The sequence below is a fragment of the Staurois parvus genome, unplaced genomic scaffold, assembly GCF_062004578.1.
Source record: "Staurois parvus isolate SC_StPar_1 unplaced genomic scaffold, SC_StPar_1.0 ptg002016l, whole genome shotgun sequence".
NCBI classification, from domain to species: Eukaryota; Metazoa; Chordata; class Amphibia; order Anura; family Ranidae; genus Staurois; species Staurois parvus.
In genome coordinates, this window is record NW_028319812.1 from 89,361 (window position 1) to 98,296 (window position 8,936).

Consider the following 8,936-nt stretch of genomic DNA (forward strand, 5'->3'; position numbering starts at 1 on the left):
AGTACAATCTGCGTGTCTGTGTGCTCAGGTCACCGAGGATGGCAATCGCCCGGCTCTTCTATAGGAGACATTCATCTTCTCATTGTGTGGGAAGACAGCAATATAGACCTTCACAATCATCTTCACCATCTTAAATTTTAAGTGTTTCCAAATCAATAAGAAAAGAGCAAAAGGGTGTCACCTGAACGAGCAGCAATTAATAAAGGAGAGGGGAGAGCGACGAGTCTGAGTGCAGCTCATACTTGTAATCTGGGAGAACAACAGCGATCGATGAACGATTGATTTCCCCCTTTTACACAGAAAATGCTGGAAATTGTAAGCATTGTCTCCTAAGTGATTGTAGATGAGGTGATGACTAGATGGAGGGATGGATAGATGGATGGAGGGATGGATAGATGACTGGATGGATGGATGGAGGGAGGGAGGGAGGAAGGGAGGGAGGGATGGATGGATGGATAGAGAGATGGATGGAGGGATAGATGGATGGATGGATGGATGGAGGGATAGATGACTGGATAGATGGATGGATGACTGGATAGATGGATGGATGGATGGATAGAGGGATGGATGATTGGATAGAGGCATGGATGGATGGAGGGATAGATGGATGGATGGATAGATAGATGGATGGATAGAGGGATGGATGGATAGAGGGATGGATAGAGGGATGGAAGGATGGATGGATAGAGGGATGGACAGATGGATAGAGGGATGGACAGATGGATGGATGGAGGGATGGATGGATGGATGGAGGGATGGATGAAGGGATGGATGGATGGATGGAGGGATGGATAGAGGGATGGATGGATGGATGGATAGAGGAATGGATAGAGGGATGGATGGAGGGATGGATGGATGGATGGATACAGGGATGGATAGAGGGATGGATAAAGGGATGGACAGAGGGATGGAGGGATGGATGGATAGAGGGATGGACGGATGGATGGATGAATGAAGGGATGGAGGGATGGATGGATAGAGGGATGGAGGGATGGATAGAGGGTTGGATGAAGGGAGGGATGGATAGAGGGATGGATGGATGGAGGGATGGATGGAGGGATGGAGGGAGGGATGGGTGGAGGGATGGATGGAGGGATGGAGGGATGGATGGGTGGAGGGATGGATGGAGGGAGGGATGGAGGGAGGGATGGATGAAGGGATGGATGGAGGGAGGGATAGATGGATGAAGGGATGGATGGAGGGATGGATGGAGGGAGGGAGGGATAGATGGAGGGATGGATGGAGGGAGGGATAGATGGAGGGATGGATGGATGGAGGGAGGGATGGAGGGAGGGATGGATGAAGGGATGGATGGATGGAGGGAGGGATAGATGGAGGGAGGGATGGATGAAGGGATGGATGGAGGGAGGGAGGGATAGATGGAGGGATGGATGGATGGAGGGAAGGATGGATATTATTGATTTACTAAGGACAGACTGTTCGTTTGAAATGTTATCCTATCTTAGTGCGATGAAAATTGACTTTACAAAGATCCCGGAATCGCAGGGAACCTGATAGGTAAACAGATACAATGACAGACAGATATAAAGATGGATCCAATTACAGACAGACAGCGGTTGCCCCTCCCCCCACTCCCCCCCCCCCATAGAAGATCAGTTTGTTCTGTAGAATTATTCTATCCTATAAATGATTGAATTGTTTGATCTCAGTATTGAGCTGCAGAGAACATCGAACTTCCATCTTCCATCTCCTCCTTTATAAAGGTATCACCTCCATTCTCTATATATTGAGCAGCGGAAGGTGAATCTGATCCCCAGCAGGCAGGCCTGTGTCATTCACTGCCGGTTGGAGCTGCACACGGAGCCTCTAATTGGTCACTGTCACACCCTATTGACCAGTGAAGTAGATCATTAATTGCCGCTGGCTGTTCGCTCACATCATTGAATTCCGCAGCAGATGTTAGCAGAAGATAATTGGTCATTTCCTATTTGGATCTGCATTTTGGTCGCTTCCCTTGAAGGCGTAGAAAAATTACAATTTTCAAGGAAGAAAAAAATGAATGCGCTCGGAGGAATTTCTGAACACTTAGAGGAACAGCTACCAAAATGATCCGGCTTTACAAAATGACTGGAGTATAGTCTGTGGGCAAAATCCATGCTTCAGTTGGTCCCGAGAGATCCCGATGTGCTCCTAGTGTGAACCCGGATATTCCACCCTTGGACACCTTGATATCCCCTCATTGGGACACCAGATATTCTCCCATCAGACACCCAGATATTCCCCCATTGGATTGACTGCATATTCCCCAATTGAACACCCATATATTCCCCCATTGGGCAATCAGATATTTCCCCATTGGTTACCCGAATATTCCCCCATTGGACACCCAGATATTCCTCCATTGGACACCAGATATTCCCCCATTGGGCAATCAGATATTCCCCCATTGGTTACCCAAATATTCCCCCATTGGACACCAGATATTTCTCATTGGACACCAGATATTTCCCCATTGGTTACCAGAATATTCCCCAACTGGACACCTGGATATTGCCCCCTTGAACACCTGGATGTCCTCTCATTGGCCACCAGATTCCCTCATTGGACACCCAGAAATTTCCCCATTGGACTCCCACATAGTCACCCATTGGACACGCGGATATTCCCCAATCGGATACCCAGATATTCCCCCATTGGGCACCAGATATTCTACCATTGGGCAATCAGATATTTCCCCATTGGTTACCCAGATTTTCACCAATTGGACACCTGGATATCCCCTCGTTGGGAACCAAATATTCCCTCATTGGGCACCCAGATATTCACCCATCGGATTCCCACATATTCTGCCATGGGTCACCTGGATATTCCTCCATTGGTTACCCAGATATTCCCTCATTGGACACCCTGATATTCCCCCATCGGTTACCCAAATATTCCCCTATTGGACACCCAGATATTCACCCATTGAGCACCCAGCTATTCACCCATTGGATTTACACATATTCCCGTCGGGTCACCCGGATATTCCCTCATTGGGCACCCAATTTGCTTAGCTTTTTTTTATGTTCAGAGGTTCTCTTGATTGGGAGGGAGTTATATTCACAGTTGTTCAGTTCATTTAATGTGTTCTTTTGTATCAGTGCTTTTTAAACAATTATTATTATTATTATTATTTTTTTATTATTATTATTATTATTATATTTTATTATTATTATATTATTATTATATATATATATATTTTTTTTTTTTATTATTATTATTATTAGAGATGAGCGAATCGAACTAGGCGAACCGGAATTCGAGTCGAATTTCAGGAAATATTCGATTCGTGTCGAAACCGAAATTTTGCCTACTTCGGGTGCGCGAATCGAACATTTCCCGATCAGCCGGCAAAAGTGTCCCTGCAGTGAGCTCCGCTATTTCTGACAGTTCTCTGACAGAAGGAACACATGTTTAGCGGTTGAAACATTGTATCTATTAGTTTACATTTAGGATACAGATGTTTCAACCACTGTACATGTGAAGAAGTTGTGAGAGAACTGTCAGAAATAGAGGAACTCTGCACATACACTTTTTGCCGGCTTGGAATTATTCTTCTTTTCATCCTACTTCTTCTTCTTCTTCATCCTCAGAAGAAGAGGATGAGGATGAGGATGAAGAAGAAGAAGAAGAAGAAGAAGAAGAAGAAGAAGAAGAAGTAGGATGAAAAGAAGAATAATTCCAAGCCGGCAAAAAGTGTATGTGCAGAGTTCCTCTATTTCTGACAGTTCTCTCACAGCTTCTTCACATGTACAGCGGTTGAAACATCTGTATCCTAAATGGAAACTAATAGATACAATTTGTATCTATTAGTTTCCATTTAGGATACAGATATTTCAACCGCTGTACATGTGAAGAAGCTGTGAGAGAACTGTCAGAAATAGAGGAACTCTGCACATACACTTTTTGCCGGCTTGGAATTATTCTTCTTTTCATTCTTCTTCTTCTTCCTCATCCTCATCCTCATCCTCATCCTCTTCTTCTGAGGATGAGGATGAAGAAGAAGAAGAAGAAGAAGTAGGATGAAAAGAAGAATAATTCCAAGCCGGCAAAAAGTGTATGTGCAGAGTTCCTCTATTCTGCAGATACACTTAGAGGAGCTCTGCAGATACACTTAGAGGAGCTCTGCACATACACTTTTTGCCGGAAACCGCTGTATGGAGTGAATGTCCCAGAACTGTCAGAAATAGACTATTTATGACAGTTCTGGGACATTCACTGCATACAGCTGTTTTAACCGCTGTATGGAGGGAATGTCATGGAACTGTCAGAAATAGACTATTAATGACAGTTCTGGGACTGTCCTTCAATGCAGCGGTTGAAACATTGTATGTATTTGTTTCCATAAATGGATCCATTTATGGAAACAAATACATACAATGTTTCAACCGCTGTATGGAAGGACAGTCCCACAACTGTCATTAATAGTCTATTTCTGACAGTTCCATGACATTCCCTCCATACAGCGGTTAAAACAGCTGTATGGAGTGAATGTCCCAGATCTATCAGAAATAGACTATTTATGACAGTTCTGGGACATTCACTGCATACAGCTGTTTTAACCGCTGTATGGAGGGAATGTCATGGAACTGTCAGAAATAGACTATTAATGACAGTTCTGGGACTGTCCTTCCATGCAGCGGTTGAAACATTGTATGTATTTGTTTCCATAAATGGATCCATTTATGGAAACAAATACATACAATGTTTCAACCGCTGTATGGAAGGACAGTCCCACAACTGTCATTAATAGTCTATTTCTGACAGTTCCATGACATTCCCTCCATACAGCGGTTAAAACAGCTGTATGGAGTGAATGTCCCAGATCTATCAGAAATAGACTATTTATGACAGTTCTGGGACATTCACTCCATACAGCTGTTTTAACCGCTGTATGGAGGGAATGTCATGGAACTGTCAGAAATAGACTATTAATGACAGTTCTGGGACTGTCCTTCAATGCAGCGGTTGAAACATTGTATGTATTTGTTTCCATAAATGGATCCATTTATGGAAACAAATACATACAATGTTTCAACCGCTGCATGGAAGGACAGTCCCAGAACTGTCATTAATAGTCTATTTCTGACAGTTCCATGACATTCCCTCCATACAGCGGTTAAAACAGCTGTATGGAGTGAATGTCCCAGATCTATCAGAAATAGACTATTTATGACAGTTCTGGGACATTCACTGCATACAGCTGTTTTAACCGCTGTATGGAGGGAATGTCATGGAACTGTCAGAAATAGACTATTAATGACAGTTCTGGGACTGTCCTTCAATGCAGCGGTTGAAACATTGTATGTATTTGTTTCCATAAATGGATCCATTTATGGAAACAAATACATACAATGTTTCAACCGCTGCATGGAAGGACAGTCCCAGAACTGTCATTAATAGTCTATTTCTGACAGTTCTATGACATTCCCTCCATACAGCGGTTGAAACCGCTGTATGGAGTGAATGTCCCAGAACTGTCAGAAATAGACAGAAACTGTCACAGAACTGTCCTTCTTCTCATCCTTCTCCTTCTTCTCATCCTTCTTCTCATCCTTCTTCTCATCCTTCTCCTTCTTCTCATCCTTCTCCTTCTTCTCATCCTTCTCCTTCTGCTCATCCTTCTTCTCATCCTTCTCCTTCTTCTCATCCTTCTCCTTCTCCTTCTTCTCATCCTTCTCCTTCTCCTTCTTCTCATCCTTCTCCTTCTCATCCTTCTCCTTCTCCTTCTCATCCTTCTCCTTCTTCTCATCCTTCTCCTTCTTCTCATCCTTCTCCTTCTCCTTCTTCTCATCCTTCTCCTTCTCCTTCTCATCCTTCTCCTTCTTCTCATCCTTCTCCTTCTCCTCATCCTTTTTCTTCTCATCCTTCTCCTTCTCCTTCTTCTCATCCTTCTCCTTCTTCTCATCCTTCTCCTTCTTCTCATCCTTCTCCTTCTTCTCATCCTTCTCCTTCTTCTCCTTCTTCTCATCATTCTCCTTCTTCTCATCCTTCTCCTTCTTCTCATCCTTCTCATCCTTCTTCTCATCCTTCTTCTTCTCATCCTTCTCCTTCTTCTCATCCTTCTCCTTCTCCTTCTTCTCATCCTTCTCCTTCTTCTCATCCTTCTCCTTCTTCTCATCCTTCTCCTTCTCATCCTTCTCCTTCTCCTTCTTCTCTTCCTTCTCCTTCTTCTCATCCTTCTCCTTCTTCTCATCCTTCTTCTTCTCATCCTTCTCCTCCTTCTTCTCATCCTTCTTCTCATCCTTCTTCTTCTCATCCTTCTCCTTCTTCTCATCCTTCTCCTTCTCCTTCTTCTCATCCTTCTCCTTCTTCTCATCCTTCTCCTTCTTCTCATCCTTCTCCTTCTTCTCATCCTTCTCCTTCTTCTCATCCTTCTCCTTCTCCTTCTTCTCTTCCTTCTCCTTCTTATCATCCTTCTCCTTCTTCTCATCATTCTCCTTCTTCTCATCCTTCTCCTTCTTCTCATCCTTCTTCTTCTCATCCTTTTCCTTCTTCTCATCCTTCTTCTTCTCATCCTTCTTCTTCTCATCCTTCTCCTTCTCATCCTTCTCTTTCTTCTCATCCTTCTCCTTCTCCTTCTTCTCATCCTTCTCCTTCTTCTCATCCTTCTCCTTCTCCTTCTTCTCATCCTTCTCCTTATTCTCAGCCTTCTTCTTCTCATCCTTCTCCTTCTCATCCTTCTCCTTCTCATCCTTCTCCTTCTTCTCATCCTTCTCCTTCTTCTCATCCTTCTCCTTCTCCTTCTTCTCATCCTTCTCCTTCTCCTTCTTCTCATCCTTCTCCTTCTCCTTCTTCTCATCCTTCTCCTTCTTCTCATCCTTCTCCTTCTTCTCATCCTTCTCCTTCTTCTCATCCTTCTCCTTCTTCTCATCCTTCTCCTTCTTCTCATCCTTCTCCTTCTTCTCCTTCTTCTCATCATTCTCCTTCTTCTCATCCTTCTCCTTCTTCTCATCCTTCTCATCCTTCTTCTCATCCTTCTTCTTCTCATCCTTCTCCTTCTCCTTCTTCTCATCCTTCTCCTTCTTCTCATCCTTCTCCTTCTTCTCATCCTTCTCCTTCTCATCCTTCTCCTTCTCCTTCTTCTCTTCCTTCTCCTTCTTCTCATCCTTCTCCTTCTTCTCATCCTTCTTCTTCTCATCCTTCTCCTCCTTCTTCTCATCCTTCTTCTCATCCTTCTTCTTCTCATCCTTCTCCTTCTTCTCATCCTTCTCCTTCTCCTTCTTCTCATCCTTCTCCTTCTTCTCATCCTTCTCCTTCTTCTCATCCTTCTCCTTCTTCTCATCCTTCTCCTTCTTCTCATCCTTCTCCTTCTCCTTCTTCTCTTCCTTCTCCTTCTTATCATCCTTCTCCTTCTTCTCATCATTCTCCTTCTTCTCATCCTTCTCCTTCTTCTCATCCTTCTTCTTCTCATCCTTTTCCTTCTTCTCATCCTTCTTCTTCTCATCCTTCTTCTTCTCATCCTTCTCCTTCTCATCCTTCTCTTTCTTCTCATCCTTCTCCTTCTCCTTCTTCTCATCCTTCTCCTTCTTCTCATCCTTCTCCTTCTCCTTCTTCTCATCCTTCTCCTTATTCTCAGCCTTCTTCTTCTCATCCTTCTCCTTCTCATCCTTCTCCTTCTCATCCTTCTCCTTCTTCTCATCCTTCTCCTTCTTCTCATCCTTCTCCTTCTCCTTCTTCTCATCCTTCTCCTTCTCCTTCTTCTCATCCTTCTCCTTCTCCTTCTTCTCATCCTTCTCCTTCTTCTCATCCTTCTCCTTCTTCTCACCCTTCTCCTTCTCCTTCTTCTCATCCTTCTCCTTCTCCTTCTTCTCATCCTTCTCCTTCTCCTTCTCCTTCCTCATCTCCAAGGGCATTTAAATTAAAGGTACAGTGTTCTGCACTAATTTAAAGGCTCTCTGAAGCCTAGAAACCCTTTAAATAAGTCATCTTCGTAGCGGAGAAATTCGCATCGAATCGAATTTCACACTGGAATTCGCCGAATCAGCCGAATCGAATTTTTCATTTCTTCGCTCATCTCTAATTATTATTATTATATATTATTATTATTATTATTATTTTTTTATTATTATTATTATTATATTTTTATTATTATATTGTATTTATTTATTTTTAATTATTATTATTATATTGATAGCATTTTTTGTGCGTTGTTATTTCACATTTTTTTTAATTTCACTTTTTTCTGTTAAAAAGTAAAATATTGAAGCTAATTAGTATCCAAAGAGGAAATAGGCCCAGGATAGGTGAAAGGAGCGTCCATGTTCCTCAGGAGCCATTTAAAGCGCATTGCACCCTCAGTAACCATTAAAGAGGCCCTGTCACCTTGCCAGTGCAGGGATCCCCTTATACTTCCCAAGCCAGAGACTCCTTGCAAATCCCGCCTCCATCGCAACCAGCACTAAAATCAGCGGAGCTGGGAACTATTGGGAGCTGTGACATCGCTCTCTCGGTCATGTGACACTGATTGGCTGCTGGGCCCCAGAACTGTCACATGCTTGCCTGGCTGTGACAAAGGCAGGAACACCAAAGAAACTCTAGCAAGGTGTCAGGGGCCCTTTACAAGGCACCACCGCTTTGCTCTGCATTAACAATGTGACAGGGTCTCTTAAAAGTGAACCTTCCCTTGTGTTGGATTGTTGCTGCAGGCCGTGCCTCTGGATGGACCAATGATAAGACCTGCAAGCTGCCCTTGGGATCTCTGCATTCTCATTGGTCCCTTACTCTGTTGGGGCCCAATCATCAAGGGACCATGTCACTACACCCTTGTGGTTATTGTTTTTCAGGGTATTTCGTGACTTGAGGCTTCGCACCTCGCTATGAGTTTATAGGTTCCCATCATGTCCCTGATGAAGTCTGATGCCTGAAACGCGTCGAGTTTTTAGGTTCCCATCATGTCCCTGATGCAGACTGATGCCTGAAACGCGTCGAGT